Consider the following 18,530-nt stretch of genomic DNA (forward strand, 5'->3'; position numbering starts at 1 on the left):
GTTGGAAAGATAGTTCTTCATTATCTGTTCATGCATGGTGGTCATGGGTTTTATCTACTAGAAGAGGTGCTCAACTGTCTATGAAGGGAATTCTTCATAATTCAATATCTTTTCAATTGTTTTGGTTACCTGGTGATATATATTTATCTATTAAGTAATGTTTGGATAATTTGATGTTTGGACTTGATTACACATCTCATTTATTGCTATGTTTTATTAAAGTAGCTCCAGCAATAGTTAATACTCTGATTATATAACTATCCCTCTCCTTTCCTTCCCTCTTTTTTTCTTTCTCCTATGATTCTATAAATGCTATTTATGTATTGTAACTTTGGTATACCTTTGATAATTTATTGTCATATATTCAGGTATTATCGCCCTATTGTATTATTTTTTGTATTGTCTCTACTTTATTGTCTTTATACCAATTTTAATAAAATATTTTGAACTAAAAAAAAAGATGAAGCAAATAAAGTTCTCCTTAAAAGTATACTTGTGTCAGCATTCAAGAGCATGGGCCAACTGAACACATTCAGTTATGATTGCTAAGTTAGGCTTGATGCAAAGAATTTCCATGGCAGATGCTCATTGTGTAGAATATGCTGAATGGTTTTACTTAGTCACTCCTTATTTGGAAAGAGTGAAGGAGCTTTTCTCTCTCCAGCAGGCTGGGCTGGCAATTTGAGATTGAACAATGCTTTAGGCCTTAGACTGGTTGATGTGAACTACAGTTTCACAAAAATTGCAAAAACCTCTACCAGACCATGTTACAAATAAGGGACGAGGAGGTTTGGTCTTCTGCAGATCATGAACATCACTCCCATCAGTATCAGAATGTTGGTCCTCCAATGCAAGTCAGGAGTTTTAGACGTGCAGAATGGTGTCTTCTGGAAACTGGCAGTTGACATATTTTTATAGAGTTTGATTCCTTAATTCTTACAGAAGTTGTCAGGCAAAATTCCCACACTTAGCTTGTACAAGGCCAAGGAGGACACAGACAAAACAAGGCAAAGACGGACATGGACAGACAAGGTCTCAGCCTTTCATGAGCATCTACACAGTCTCAAGCGTGTCTGTTTTCTAGTGAAGCACCAGCTTCCTGATCACACATATGTCTGGACAAAGGGGTGCAACAGCTAGCAAGCAGGCAAATCAGGAGTCAGATAACCTCTCTGATAAAAAAGGGCACGTTTCAGAGCTGAATTCACCAGCCCTGATAGTCAAGTTCAGTCCAAACAGGTACTAACACAAGAAGGATGAACTCTTCTCATTTTCTTGATTCAAGATTAAGAAAAGCATTAGAATACCAAAGATGCTTTACGGTTGTGGGCCTCAGTTTTGAACTACACAGGAAAACACTTTAAATATATCAATACAATTTCACAACATAAAGTAACCAGCACCTACCTTTTCCACAAAGTTATTTTACCAGGGGATTTCTGAATGATTTGTTTTTAGGCAACTAGATACTGATGGACTACCTCCTCTAAAATCTAAAATGCAAATGGTTTTCGGCCTAGGAGAACAATCTTTTCTTCCCTATGGCTGTATGTTTTGTACTCCCTTGTACTTCAATGTGGTCTTCATAATGCATTGGTTGGAGGTAGATGGCGCCTTCTTGGGCTATGAGCTAGGAGGAGGTCTCTGTCCACAGTAAAAAACAAAATCCCCTAATTGGATATGAAAGGTCAATAGCCCATCCAATGAGGCCTTTCTGGGAAATTCCTTTAAGATACGAATACCTTTATTTACATAAAACCCAAACATCAACAGTATATTAGAGGTTACAGAATTAAAACTACATTTTATCCTCTAATAGCATAATTTGGGAAAAAGATTTCCCCAAACTAATATCATTACTGTTAGTTGCACCAAAAGTAGCATATATCTTACATTTTTATAAAAAAATAGTGACTTCAATGAGAGAGAATTTAAGACATGCACAGGTAAATAACCAGATGTTTGCTAACACAGAAAATCGATGGAGCTCTATCTTAACATATGGCAGTAAGACCTAGTATGCAGGCAGACAAGGTATAGGAGCAATACATTGCAATTGTGGTTTCTTCTGTGCCTAAATGAAGCACATGGTTGGAAGGGGTTTGACCCCCATTTTCTGTAACACAATTAAAATGGTATGCCCATGCCCACCCCATTCTGTCTGACTGGTGTCAACTTACTCAAAGTTATTTAGCAGTGTTCACCTAAAAAAGCACATTATGACTGAGGCACTTATATGAGCCCCAGTCTTCAGTGGAGGTCTTAAAATGTAGAATCAAAAGCTAACAGTTTTGTAAAGTCACAGGTGGGCAGGTGCAATTTCTACAGAAACACTGGACAGACTGTGAGCGGGTGTCATGAGAAAGGCTTCGCAACGAAACGCGTAGACGCTCTTGTATTGCTTATTGACTATGTTGGAATAAACTAAACTTCAATTCCAGCTCCCAGGAGTACCGTTCCTTCCTTAAAGCTTGGGTCGGGAGCTTTGAAAAATATATATATATATATTTGCGGATATCGTTACAGAGGACGGTTACCTCCGCTACCAGACCCCCTCTTCGCAAGTTGGTGGCCGCCCATAACCGGAAGCGCAAAAGGATCCATGGTGGATAATTGGCGGCTGCCCCCCACATTTTGCTGAAGACAAAGAACGCCGATTTGAGGACACGATCAACTGAGTCGGAGGACTTGAGGGAAAGCGTCGGACACCGGTGAATGATTGTTTGCGAAAGTACGTAGGAGAGTAGACTCAGGAAGGTGGGGCTTTATCGCAGCTAAAAAGTAATTGAGCTTTGCGAATACAAGGACAACAACATTTCAACAACCGATCATGTCTGTGGAAGAAATGAAAGAGAGGGAAATGGTGGCAGAGGAGATGTTTGGCAATCTGCCAAGCACCTCACGAAATCCTGCGTAAATATCCAACACAGGAAATGATAAAGATTTGGATGCAAAAACACTGTTGAGAAACCTTGAAAAGAAACGCAAGCTGGAAATCACGAAATGGTGGGAGCATAGGTCGCTCTCCAAGTATGCTGAAGTCGGAAGAGTGCCAAGGGGGTAGCGTATCCTTTTGGCGCCGAGTTTCGACAAAACCAACCCGAACATTTATGTGAAAGGGGGGAGAGCAACTTGTCCGCCTCTATGAAGCTGGTTAACATCTTGATTAAATACTCCAACATCGATCGCTTGGAGTTACTTAAAGAAATTGATAAAATCAATAGTGAGTTAGAAAAACTAGAAACATCGGAACAAATTAGGAAATTAAAAGAGGCTATGCATGAGAGACTGAAAAAACGTTAGGAGAAAATAAGGTTTGGAAAAGCCAATAAGTTCGCTCAAGACCTGGCGGACTACGAAAATGGTCAAATTTTTTCTTTCTCACGTAAATTTGACTTAGCAAAAAGGCAACAATACAGTGATAAAATCAAAAACAACGTGGCTGAGGCCAGTGCACATGTGGAAAGCAATGATGACTATTCGAGTGTGGAAGCAATATCTCTAACTAGCTATTCAAGTATGGAATTAGATCAAACACACAAGAGGAAAACCAAACTAAGAGGTCCATTAGGATGGCGGACAGACAAAGTCCGTCCGCCATCCTGTCGGGGGCCGGTACCGTCCACCACAAGGGCGGAGGAACCGTGCCCCCAATTAGTATGCATCCGCCACAGTGGCGGGCGCATCCCTCATTTTTTACATTGCGGAGGACAGTGCTTGAAGCACCGACTGCCGCAATGCAAAAAATGAACGTTGTACATTTCAATGCACAACATGACAGGTACCGCGCGGTGCCTGTCATGGTGTACATTGAAATGCTGGGGGGTACCATAGGTACACCCCATGTGCACCCCCCACTCCCCCCTTCACCGTGGGGGCCCGCAACGGGCCCCCAAAGCACGGCATGTCTCACCGGCCATCCTAATATGGCTGGCAGTGTCTGATAGACACCGCCACCATGACCTTTTCCGCCGCGGTCGCAAGCCGACCACGGCGGAAAAGCGGCGGACAGTCTTCCCCTCCGCCACAGTCCCCCCTCCATCGTAATATGGCGGGGGAAGAAAGGTGGCGGACGGGCAGGGATGGCAGACGGATCGCCACAGCCTGCATGGCGGTGGCGATCCGTCCGCCATCCTAATGGACCCCCAAGTGTGGGACAGGAACTTGATTTTTTAGTCGAGGAGAGACTGCAGACACTCCGGCCCAGACAAAAGAGGCCAGTAGAGGTCATAGGAACAAAAGAAGACGGGATCAACGCAAAAGGCGCAAACAAAAATATGAAAAAGTAGCCGCAATGGCAACAGAAAAAACAGCGCTAACAGATAATAGCGTCATCAATCTCTCCACAGTGGTACTAACAAAAGCAGAAGAACAGTTGTTAGCTCTAGGACTCAATTTCTGTAAAGGAGAAAATTTCAACTACGCACGCACACAAATTGATGTATATTGCTTTATCAGAAAATTGAAGTTAAAAAAATTCTTTGCTCTTAAAACCAGTAAAGGGAAAGCTGATATGAACGTGAGACTGGAAGGAGAAATGGATTCAAGGTTGGCAGCCTTAGACATTCCTAATCTGCTCCTATTGCATGAACTTAATGAGGAGAATGACTCGGAAACATCACAAATGGACATAGATATGGTTACTCAGGAAAGATTAAGAAAAATAAATCACCTACAAAAAAGAGCTGGGATCAGTCCCTTTAAATCAAAATCTTCCTTTGTACCTATCATGCCAAGGGACGCGATCAATATATTTCACAACATGATTACTAATGATTTGAAAAAATTAAATCACACTGTGCATAAAAACAGAAAGCAGAGAAGTGTATTTTTCAAACAACGAGCACACAATAATTTGGTGAAAAGGCTTGGGGAAAATCATGATGTTGTCATAAAAAAATCTGATAAGAGGGGCAATTTAGTATTGTGGCCCAAGAAAGATTATATCCTGGAAGCACAGAGACAGCTTAGTGAAGAAAGTTGCTATGTTAAGTCTAATACTAGAGAATATGAGAAAGCCAAAACAATGCTTCAAAAACATCTGGCACAATGGAAAAGGCAAGGCCTTATCTCTAATGAGGAATACAAGTTCATGTACAAAGAATTTCCGATACTACCAATATTGAATCTAATTCCCAAAATACATTAAAATGTTGTCCCAATCCCCGGTAGGCCAATAATATCAGCAATAAACAGCTTAGGAGAAAAAGTTGGCCAATACATAGACTTCTTTTTGCAAAACTTGGTAAAAGAGCTGCCAAGTTATGTAAAGGACACCAGAGCCTTTCTTAAGAAAATTGACAATTTAATATGGACAGATGATCTATATTAAATTACTCTCGATATAGAATCTCTATATAAGAGTATAGGTCATGAACAAGGAGTAAGAGCCATAAAACATTTTTTGGATTTTAGGTCAAGTGAATTCTATGAGCACAACAAGGTGATTCTTGAACTCATCATTTGGTGCCTGAATAATAACAATTTTCTTTTTGACAAAGATATTTTTAAACAGGTGAGGGGTGTGGCAACGGGGGCCTGCTTCTCCCCCAGCTATGCATGCTTGCATGTTGGCTGTTGGGAGGAGCAGGTACTGAAGACCACCCATCAGGCACTTTTTGATTCGCATGTTGTAACATATCTAAGGTACATTGACAATGTTTTCCTATTATGGAGAGGAAGTGAAAATGAAGCTCATAGCTTCATAGAGGAAATCAATAACAATTCCATAAATCTTAAATTCACCTCAAATATCCATAAAACACAGATCGATTTTTTTGGTGTAAGGCTTTACATTAATGATGGAAAAATTTAAAGTACCCTGTACAGAAAACCAACTGCAGGTAATATTACTTTACATGCCACCAGTTGTCACCCTAAACACCTCATTGCTAGCATACCATATGGAGAAATCCTGAGACTCAAACGCATTTGCAGCAATGAAGTGGATTTTAACAAATGTCAAACTGATCTGGTGAAAAGATTACTAGACAGAGGGTATTCGGAAATAATTATTGGGGACGCTTTAACCAAGGTAAACGGACGACCTAGGGCAAGTCTCTTTTCTAATTACAATAATGAGAAAGAAACAGAATCTCCCATAACATCTAAAAATATGAATACCCTAGACTGATCACAACCTTCTGTAAAGAGGAACGTAGAGTGAGATCCATCATTAACAAACATTGGCCCATAGTACTCACAGATAATGTCTTTCGTAAACGAACAGATACCCCCATGATTACATTTAGAAGGGGTAAAACTATGGGGACTATCTTAGATAAGGCTTCTCCAGAAACCAGAAAAGTAACTTCATGGCTGCAACCTGCAAAAGGCTTTAGAAAGTGCGTGACTTGCAGGGCATGTAAGTTTGGACGTAACATGACACATTACTCCACCCCTTTCAGTGAAACGCCGATTCCTATTCATGGCAACTTCAATTGTAAAACCGAGTATCCTGTGTATGTCCTGACGTGCACCTGCGGCCTTAACTACATTGGTAGTACGAAGCTACAGGTGCATGTCAGGATACTACAGCACATAAGGGCCATAATCCACAGTGATCCAGCACATCCTGTGGCACGACATTTTAACCGGACTCATGCTAATAACATAAATTGCCTTTCCTATTATGTCATCAATGCCATCCCCAAATTGAGAAGAGGAGGCAATAGAGAACGCCAGCTCAGGCAATTAGAAACTACAACTATTTTAGAGTTCAACAGTAAATGGCCCAACGGATTGAATAATACGGAAGACATACACAATTTCTTTTGAATACATTGAGGCTATATGTATTATTCAATAAGAATGTCTTTGCCGTATTTTAAAAATGTGTAGCATCCTGTAAAAATTCTTGTACATCCCTTTCTCTCGAGATCTGATTTTAGTACCAATGAGAATTTCTTTTAAAACAAACTTAGGGGCCAATTATGATTACGGTGAATCCGCATCCTCCGGGCCGGCGGACGCCACCGCCGGCCCGGAGGATGCGGATTCACCCCTGCGGTGTTTGTAAAGACCCCTCGCCAGATTAGGATGGCTGGGGGGTCATCGGCAGACGGGGAGACCGTCCGCCACTTTTCCGCCGCGGTCGCCTTCAGACCGCGGCGGAAAAGCTCTAATATGGTGGCAGTGTCTATCAGGCACCGCCAGCCATATTAGGATTAGCCTTGGGACATGCCTTTCCGCGGCGGCAATGCCACCACAAAAAGGCATACAGTCTTTTCTTTGGGGACCCGTTGGGGCCCCCAGAGTGAAGGGGGGTGGGGGTGCACATGGGGGGTACCTATGGTACCCCCTGCATTTGCTTGCACAAAGCGGCAGGCACCGCGCGGTGCCTGCCGCTTTGTGCATGCAAATGCACTGCATGCAGTTTTAACATTGCGGTGGGTGCTGCTTCAAGCAGCACCCGCCGCAATGTTAAAAATACAGATGTGACCGCCAGGGTGGCGGTCACATCCTAATTCACACGGAGGGACCGCCGCTGCCCCTGCGGACGGTCCCTCCACCTCTGGGGTGGCGGGTCCGTCCGCCATCCTAATAGGCCCCTGTAATTCCTTTTATATGTCTTTTAATAGTATTTTGTCCAATTCAGGACATTTTACTGTTATTAATATAATTGCTTTGAAATGTTTGCACTATTAGAATACTGTTTCTGATCTATGTACATATATATATATATATATGTATGTATATATATATATATATATTCACTGAAAAAACCATAGGTTATAGACCATATATAGTTAGGAATTAGCATTTAAAAAACCTTATTTTACTCACACAAAACCATTGAAATTCCATATATAGTTAGTTGCACTAACTATATATCGCGCACCCGCAATCCACTGCTGATCATGTCACATATTACATCATTCATGACATGGTCAGTGACATCACTGATGACATCACTGATGACATCTCAAATGACATCACTGATGACAACATCCAGTGACTGTATGTTTCTGTAAAGTTAAAATATGTCTTACATATTGAAGAATGAGTGGATGTATAAGTGTCTGGATGAAGGATTTAGTAGGTGCGTGACTGACTGTATGAGTGAGTGATTAAATGTGTCTCACTGAATGCATGGGTTAGTGACTAAACTGTCTTAATTTGTGCATCATTATGTCTGTTGTTCTGTAAACTGCTGCATGTGTTGATCATTAGCTATACGAGAGGCTATATGTGTTATTAATTGGTTGCCCAAGTATTTCTATGGGAGATTGAGTTTGTGTGGGGGTGGCTGGAAGGTGTGTGACTCTATGCATAGATGTGTGAGCAGTTTATTCACTAGGTGTATGAGTTCAAGAGTGCATGTGGAAACAGCTACATGGGCAGTTGACTGTGTGCATGAGTGTATTGATGAGTGAATGGATATCTCAATGCTACATGTCATAGTAAGTACATATGTAAAACACAGTACATGTGAGAGTTGGCATATATAAATAACTGTGCATGAGAGCCACTGAATGAGTGAGTGGTTGTATCGATCATTGTGAACTTGTATCAGGGATTGTATAAGAGAGTAAATATGTGTTAGTATATGTTTCAATAAGTAAGGTGTGTTTAACTGTATAGTTGAAGAAATGGAGGTGAGATTGTTTCTTTGCATGACTGACTGGGTGTGTGAGTAACTCCATGGATGAGTGGCAGTGTGTGAGTGTCTGTATACACTGAGTGTATCTAAGGTTATATTAGAGTCTGAAGAGGTTTATCGTATTAGCACAAGAATGATGTCAAATGAGATGTCATCAGTGATGTCATCAGTGATGTCATTTGAGATGTCATCAGTGATGTCATCAGTGATGTCACTGACCATGTCATGAATGATGTAATATGTGACATGATCAGCAGTGGATTGCGGGTGCGCGATATATAGTTAGTGCAACTAACTATATATGGAATTTCAATGGTTTTGTGTGAGTAAAATAAGGTTTTTTAAATGCTAATTCCTAACTATATATGGTCTATAACCTATGGTTTTTTCAGTGAATTTTCAAGGTTTTGTAAATGCTAATTCCTAACTATATATGGTCTATAACCTATGGTTTTTTCAGTGAATTTCAATGGTTTTTTAATAGCAAATATCATAAGCTGTCGAATGTCAAGTACGTGGTAAGTGAAAACATTTTCGTGTTTATGCACACTGATCTGCTTTGAATGGTGCCCCCCCCCCCTCATTTCTATTAGGAGTACTCTCTCTTTGCAGATAGTGAAAGGTAGTTAACGCAGGCCTTTGCCCCGTTGTAATCCGTCGTGCCTGCGTCTCTCTCCATTTGATTGATTGTTATCCAAGTATTTACTGTTTTAGAATTAGTTCTCTTTGGTTCATTCTCTATTTACAAACAAACACAGAGTCGCAATACTCTGTTTAGTCTTTGCAGATAACGAAAAATCGTGTAAAAAAAAAGAAAAGGAATCGAGCAAAATCAGTAGGCCACTAATGGGATCTCTTTTTGACCTCGCTAAAATAGAAACATTAGGAACAACCCCTCATGACAAATACAAAACTAGTGAGATGAACTGAACTCCACACAATGATGGCTGCAAAACAGCTCGGCTCCGCCACCCACCCCGCCCAAAATAACGATAAAGAACGGCTGCCATGATTGGTTGCGGAATGACCACGACGGAGCTACGAAATGGTGCTGCTCTCATGCTAACCCCAGCTTCAGTCTGAAACATCCAGAAACACTGTAGACTACCAATTCGATCAGTTCCGGTAGCGCCCCAATGTAACCCGGTAGAGAAGAACTAGCCCTCCCCTCTTTGACTGATGGTTCTTGTTGCCTGTCCCTTCTGTTGTCATTTAACAGAACTATTTAGCCTGCTGAAAGGGGTTGTGTTCCGACCGCTGGTTGGTGGAGACATTTTGACTATATTCTGTACCTGCGTTGTCGCGTAATGCGTCATATGACGCGCCGCGTTAGCGCATCCGGAAGTCATCCGGGGCGCGCAGCGCGTAACGTAAGCATAACAAGTCATGTGACTTGTTAATAAAACTTTTCATTGGTTCATTTTACTTTTCTTATTGTAATGATGAAAGGCTTGGTCATATGACCTAAAAATTACGCTTTTCATTACTTCCGAACATTATTTTTTCTTAAATATATGTTATAATGTTCCAGGCTAATGTACTTTCCCGGAAATTTTACAACTGTCCTGCAAGTAAAATATATTATTTTTTCGAGAAAAAGAGCGTTTCTTCATCCCATGACGGAGCCGTTGAGCAAAAGAGGGTCGACCTGCTGTCTTAGTCGCCGATACGCCTGAATATGAGATTCTTATCGATCACTTTATGTTCCAGGAATAGAAAACACAACAGCCCTTGACCATTTATCTTTACTGCGTTCCTTCGTATTATACCTTTTACCCTTCATGTAATTGGTCTGCTTTATTTCACTTGCCTTTTAATGATTCTAAAACAGTCACTATTATTAAAAACTTTACCAATGTATATACTACTACCATGTTTTCTTTTAAAAACCTTTATTGTGAAAATTTCATTATACAAATACGAGCCTATAACCACGTGGTCCTGCCACAGAGCAAACTGTAATCGTATATGATGAATAGACATTTACACTGTAGAGGAACGTAACGGGCGGGCCATTAGGTTGCAAGAACTAAGGTGTCTAACAGTTACGGAATCGGTGGACGTACATTTTATAATTAAAATACGACAGGGCCAGTTACAATAAAATTATCTAGATATACATTTGCGGGCAAGTACCATGGGTGACGTTAATTCGAACTTTCAACAGTACAGTAATCAATAACACATCAGAACTTAATATCAATAGGGATGTCGAAATAGTCAATCAATTCTCGTCCCCGCCCGCCATGTGCTTCAAAACTGCATACGTATCTCGTGATTTCAAGGTTCTGCAACCAGTACACAACAAGGAGTTACGAGTCCCATTTATTCCGGCGCCATTTTGGGCGAGGACGGGCAGGTCCAGGATATAGTCAAAATGTCTCTACCAACCATCGACTATGATGATGTTCATATGCTGTATTTATTAGAGTAACACTCATCTGTCCACATGAAATTAATTTGCCACAATCTAAACATGTCATTTTAATCTTTCCAAAGTTCTTCTAAATATTTGGGACCGTTTCCCTTGCCTCTGAAGCTCTCAGTGCCACTTCTTTGATGAATGTACTAGCAGGTCAGGGGTTCTCCTCCAAATCTCTCTTTTATGCAGCACTATAATTAATTGGTGCCACCTCTCCATATGACGATGCATGGTATAGTTACCACAACTATATTTTTTTTCGGTTCCTCTGGAGAGTTCATCGTGGCAGATGAAGCGTGTAACGTACCGGGCATTTACCTTTTTTTGCATGTACAGGAAAGGAAAAAAAAATCGAGCGTCCGAGTTCTAAGCTGTCCCAGGGCCATTTTAGTGGACCAGGCCCAAATCCAAAGAACAGGCCGCCATTTTGAGAGTCCTCTTGCAGCCGCTTGTCGCTGTAGCATCAAGAGCAGCCGAAACTCAGCTGAATGGCAACTGAAACGGTAAAGGGGCGCCCCACTACAGCAGACGAGCCTCCACCTAGGAAGGCCCATTCACGCCGGCTCCCCCCCCCTTCGGGCACCCCACGCCGTTATTCGGAGCAGTATTGTAGGATGGCCACACCAGTGCGGCAACTTGCTAGACATCACCTCGGTGGTAACCGAATCTCAACGCCTTGTGGTGTCTTCTATTCAAAAAACATTGTTATGCTGCCTTCGACCTATTCGCCGCAAGTGCGCACACAACTCAACTGCATAGCTTGCTAGACACCACCTCGGTGCCATCCGGATCTTGGAATGTCAGCACCTTTTGGTGTCTTCTCTTCAGAAAATATTGTTGCGCTGCCTTTGACCCCATTCGCACATCAGTCCGCTACTGACGCCATCTCACAGGCTAATGGGGCGCCCCACGCCGACTTTCAGCATTGTAGAATGACCACACCAGTACAGCAACTTGCTAGACATCACCTCGGTGCCATCCGGATCTCGGCGTCCCACTGCAGATGAAGTGCCTCTCAACTATGAAACCACCACGGTGACATCCGGATCTTGGCGCGTTGTGCTGCCTTCGGCCTATTCGCACATCGGTCCGCTACTGACGCCATCTCACAGGCTAATGGGGCGACCCACGCCGAGTTTCAGCATTGTAGGATGACCACACCAGTACAGCAACTTGCTAGACATCACCTCGGTGCCATCCGAATCTTGGCATCTCAACGCCTAGTGGTATCTTCCATACAAAAAATATTGTTACGCTGCCTTTGGCCCCATTCGCACATCAGTCCGCAACTTAGACATCACCTCGGTGCCATCCGGATCTTGGCATCTCAGCGCCTTGTGGTGTCAGTCAGAAAATATTGTTGCGCTGCCTTTGGCCCCATTCGCACATCGGTCCGCTACTGACGCCATCTCACAGGCCAACGGGGCGCCCCACGCCGACTTTCAACATTGTAGGATGGCCACAGAAGTGTGACAACTTACTAGACACCACCTCGGTGCCATCCGGATCTTGGCGCGTTGTGCTGCCTTTGGCCTATTCGCACATCGGTCCGCTACTGACGCCATCTCACAGGCCAACGGGGCGCCCCACGCCGACTTTCAGCATTGTTGGATGGCCACACCAGTGCGGCAACTTACTAGACACCACCTCGGTGCCATCCGGATCTTGGCGCGTTGTGCTGCCTTCGGCCTATTCGCACATCGGTCCGCTACTGACGCAAACTCACAGGCCAACGGGGCGCCCCACGCCGACTTTCAGCATTGTAGGATGGCCACACCAGTGCTGCAACTTGCTGGACACCACCTCGGTGCCATCCGGATCTTGGCGCGTTGTATTGCCTTCGGCCTATTCGCACATCGGTCCGCTACTGACGCCGCCTCACGTACCAACGTATTTTCACCGCATTTTATACCCTATGCCGCATAACAGGTCATGTGACTTGTTTATAAAACTTTTCATTGGTTCATTTTACTTTTGGTTTCCTAATGATGGAAGGCTTGATCATATGACCTAAAAACAACACTTTTCATTGGATGAAAACTTTTTTTTTTTCCCAAACGATGAAAGCCCCACCTTGTTTCTGGATGTTTCAGACTAAACTGGCGTCAGCATGAGAGCACCACCATCTCGTAGCTCAGTCGTGGTCATTCCGCGAGCAATCATGGCAGCCGCTCCCCACCAGAAGCCTGCAGGAGTCGGGGCCCCCAAAACTTTTGATGAATTCTCAAGGCGGAGGGGACGCTTTCGAGAATGGGGTCCAAGACCTAGCAGACAAGCGTCCGATTTCCAAGGTGTCCCAGGGCCATTTCAGTGGACCAGGCCCAAAAAGGAAAGAGCCTGCCGCCATTTTGAGAGTCCTGTGACAGCCGCCTATCGCTGCACCGCAAGAGTGGGCGCAACTCAGCTGAATTGCGGCTTTTGACACAGTGGACCAAAAACGGACGGAATGGCAACTGAAACGGTAAAGGGGCGCCCCACTACAACAGATGACACTCCACCTGGAGAGGCCCGTTCACGCCGCCTCCCCCGGGGCGCCCCACGCCGTTATTCGGAGCAGCATTGTAGGATACCAAAACCAGTGCGGCAACTTACTGGACATCACCTTGGTGCCATCGTTCTGCTGCCTTGGAACTATTCGCACAACAGTTTGCTACTGATGACCCACCCCCCGCGACGCCCCACGCCGTTATTTGCTGGGTGGCAACTTACTAGACATCACTTTCGTGTCATCTAGATTTCGGCGCGTTCTGCTGCCTTGGAACTATTCGCACAACAGTTTGCTACTGATGACCCACCCCCCGCGACGCCCCACGCCGGAAATCTGGACGTTGTGCTGCGTTGGGACTATTCGCACAGCCGACCGCTACTTCGTTGTTTTTCCCTAAAAATGTTTATATGTTATTACTATTTTTGTTTTCTTGTATATATTTATAAATTATTAAAGTTTTATAATCTTACTACTTTGTCGGAGTGCTATATATTTTTAATGTGACACATAATTGTAAAAACTTTGATGTACAAAGAGTCATCACTGGAATCTTCCGCTTCACGCTCGGTCCCCTCCCCAATCACAATACAGGATGGTTTTCAGATAATAGCAACGCTTCTGCTGTGACGGATCTCATCGAGTGTGGGCCTTGATCTACTATAACTCCTTTGAAGAGGGGTGATTCTTTACAGCTGTGGCCATAAACTACATCTGCAGGGCTAGCTGATAGCCTAGGACCGGCCTGGACAATCGGACACAGAGGAAAAGGAGTGTCAGAGGGTGCGGTAGTGAATAGGGCGAAAGGGAGGTGTCGGGCGGGCACAGGGTGTGATTCTCAGGGAAGAGCAGCGCAGATGGGGGGAGGTTTATTACCCATGCATAAGACAGAGAGCGGGGGTGACCACTGCCTGGGTGAGATGCTTGCGAGGGTGGGGAGCCATGCTAAGGATCGACAGCGTGCACAGAGTGGGTCTGGTCAAGGCATCTAAAATGGCTGCCGTGCACGACAAAAGTGTGGCATTTGAAAAAAGACAAGATGGCGCAGACAATGTTTTTCAACACTTCCTGATTTCCTTCGAATCGAACGTTAACAGACGTTGGGGCATATTACCAAAGTTAAGCGATATTTATCCCTAACGATGCATTGCAAAGATTTTTTTACCGTCAGAAATTATCGCAGATAAACCTTGCTATTATCAAGGTTTATCGCAAATACGATAAAAAACGACCGCAATGCATTAATATCGCTGAAAACTCAGCGATATTCATGCATTACCGAGCTAATGCTCTTAGCCATGTTATCCACCTCCCATTGGATAACATGGCTAAGAACTGCTCAGGGCAGCTGTTACTTTTTGGAGATATTCGCGCTTATCTCGAATATTTCCAAAAGTTGATAATAGGAGATAGCGATGTTAGCGACTGTTTCCAGTCGCTAACATCTTGGCATGCCCACTTTGCATGTCATTAGTGATAAATATCACTCACATGCAAAGTGGGGCCCAAGATGGTCGCTATCTCCTACTAGCCGTCGCTAACTGGTGTTAGCAACAGCTAGGTAATACAGATATAATTTTATCTCCGCGAAGCGGAGCGCTGTTACAGATATATATCTTGTTTTTGAACGTTAATTTCTCAAAATGCACTGAAGCACATATATTGAGACCTAGCAAAGGCACATCGGGCTACCAGTCCCTAATATTTTACCAAGTTTCGTGCAAATCCATTCAGCCGTTCGATTATTATTATTTTTTTTTTTTGCCCCGCGGGGCCCTTTTAAAACCTCCACATCAAACCTAGGGGGTCAGCGAGGATCTACTATGCCCCCTTATGGTCATTTGCCCCTTCGCTTTGGCCTCCTCTTGTCTCTCGATCCTACCGAGAGACAAGATGGCGGCCGCTACGTACTGTTTGGAATGTTTACAGACACCGGAGAGCCAATCAGCTTCGCTTCGCAAAGCTCCGTAACGCGAAAAGTACGCGAAGCGGTGCGCTGTTACAGATATATATCTTTTTTTGAACGTTAATTTCTCAAAATCCACTGAAGCACATATATTGAGACCTAGCAAAGGCACATCGGGCTACCAGTCCCTACAATTTTGCCAAGTTTCGTGCAAATCCATTCAGCCGTTCGATTATTATTATTAGTATTTTTTTTTGCCCCGCGGGGCCCTTTTAAAACCTCCACATCAAACCTAGGGGGTCAGCGAGGATCTACTATTCCCCCTTATGGTCATTTGCCCCTTCGCTTTGGCCTCCTCTTGTCTCTCGATCCTACCGAGAGACAAGATGGCGGCCGCTACGGACTGTTTGGAATGTTGACAGACGCCGGAGAACCAATCAGCTTCGCTTCACAAAGCTCCGTTGCGCGAAAAGTACGCGTCCTGGAGCGCTGCCCGGTCCGCTGTTACAGATATATATCTTTTTTTAAACGTTAATTTCTCAAAATCCACTGTAGCACATATATTGAGACCTACAAAAGGCACATCGGGCTACCAGTCCCTACAATTTTGCCAAGTTTCGTGCAAATCCATTCAGCCGTTCGGGCTAAAAGTGAGGCCAACCGCCCTATGGAAAACTCAATGTTAAAAACACGTTTTGGGACCCCCCTTTTTTCTCGACCCCCCCTGGACGAACCCCCCCCCCCAATTTTCAGGGGCTGCTCAGAAACAAAATGTGCCATTTTCCTGAAAATTTCAGCCAATTCCGTCCACAAACGCCAAAGTTATTAGACATAGAATTTTCAAAAAACCCATAGAGAAAAAATCCTAACTATATATACCTACTGGCGACCGCCAGTAGGTAATATATATATATATATATATATATACATATATATATATATATATATGTTTCACATTGCACTTTAAAATTGCACAATTTTTTGCACATTTCCCATCGATTCGCACTAGGATTTTAGTATTTTTAGACATATATTTGCACATGTACACTTTAACACAGGGCCAGGAATTGGATTTATCCGATGAGAGGATATGATCGCTTTATTATGTCTACTGTTGAAAGCATTCAATGGATTTATCCTGTTATAAAAAAAATTTTATATAAGAGATATAGAAATATATTTCTTGAAGTAATTTTGATAGTAATTCAGCTATATTTTGCACATATTTATGATTTATTTATGTGTATAAAGTATATAATGTCTGACATAGATTAATGAATGCATATGGTGCTTAGTGAAATAATGACCATATGAGGGTAGTCTGTTTTGTATGGTTATGGCCATGTAACTTGTGATGGTGGAAAGTGGGTGGTCACTCTAGCAATAAAAATAACAATGGAGAACAACCTAAATAACAAGTGAACATGGGCTTGCAGCTCGAAACGCGTTGTGTAAACGGTTGAATAAAGAAACATCTTGCCTGACGTCCTGTGGGGTCTGCGGGAGGAGTCTTTTGCATATATATATATATATATATATATATATATATATATATATATATATATATATATATATATATATATCAAAAACAATCCTGCTCCAATGAAGAAGAGGCACGTACTCGAGGTATGCATGGAATAGGCTTCTTTATTGTTCATCAGGTCTCCCTCGACCCCGCATAAAAAGAGAGACGCGTTTCGCCTGCGCAGCAGGCTTTGTCAATCTAATTGGCGCCATAAAGTTTCAAGATTAAATAGCCCTCCTCCCTCCGTCAGGCATAAATGATCATAGAAAGTGGACTTTGTGGTCGGAAATACAGCTGGTAAAACATACTTGTCTTAACACTTAAACAAAATGCAAAGTGTAAGAGGTTAATTGGAGAATATGAATAACTGCATTCTGCGCAATGAGCAAATAAATGCCAACAAACAAACTTAATCAAATTCCTGATATACATACAGAAAATATATAAGTATGCCACGTCTGCCTGAAATATGAACAAGTCATAATGACATGCCGAGGTGCTTACATGGTAATAGAATAAGGACGCCAATGCTCTCAAAACGTGCTGCCTTCCAGACAGTGAAAACAACTGCAAAAGTTAAAACTGCTTTAAATGCAGGTAGTGCTGCCAGTATTGATGATACTTATTTACTCTCCCATCATTTCCTCGTAACTAGACAGAGCAGAAACTCCCCGGTTAAATTCATGATAATAGAACACTGAGCAAAACTTCATTAAGCTGTGTTTTTCAAATGCGTGCAAGATCAAACACGAACATTAAAAGCATACAGCGCTAGTAACAAAACCACATGATGTCACATATTACATCATTCATGACATGGTCAGTGACATCACTGATGACATCACTGATGACATCTCAAATGACATCACTGATGACATCACTGATGACATCATCCGGTGACTGTGTGTTTCTGTAAAGTTTAAATATGTTTTAGATATTGAAGAATGATAGATGTATAAGTGTCTGGATGAAGGATTTAGTAGGCGTGTGACTGACTGTATGAGTGAGTGATTAAATGTGTCTTACTGAATGCATGGGTTAGTGACTAAACCGTCTGAATGCGTGCATCAGTATGTCTGTTGTTGTGTAAGATGCTGTATGTGTTGATCAGTAGCTATATGAGTGGCTATATGGGTCATTGATTGGTTGCCCAAGTATTTGTATGTGAGACTGAGTGTGTGTGTGGGTGACTGGGAGGTGTGTGACTGTGCATAGATGTGTGAGCAGTTGATTCACTAGGTGTATGAGTTCAAGAGTGCATATGGAAACAGCTGTATGGGCGGTTTACTGTGTGCATTGGTGTGTTGGTGAGTGAATGTATATCTCAGTGCTACATGTCCAAGTAAGTACATATGTAAAACACAGTGCATGTGAGAGTTGGTATATATAAATGACTATACATGAGAGCCAGTGATTATGCAAGTGGCTGTATGGATCAATGTGTACTTGTATCAGTGATTGTTTAAGAGAGTAAGTATGTGTTAGTATATGTTCGAATAACTAAGTTGTTTTGTGTATAACTGTATAGATGAGGAAATGGGAGTGTGATTGATTCTTTGCATGCCTGACTAGGTGTGTGAGAAACTCCAT

This window comes from Lissotriton helveticus, chromosome 10 (assembly GCF_964261635.1).
Source record: "Lissotriton helveticus chromosome 10, aLisHel1.1, whole genome shotgun sequence".
In the NCBI taxonomy this organism is placed as follows: Eukaryota; Metazoa; Chordata; class Amphibia; order Caudata; family Salamandridae; genus Lissotriton; species Lissotriton helveticus.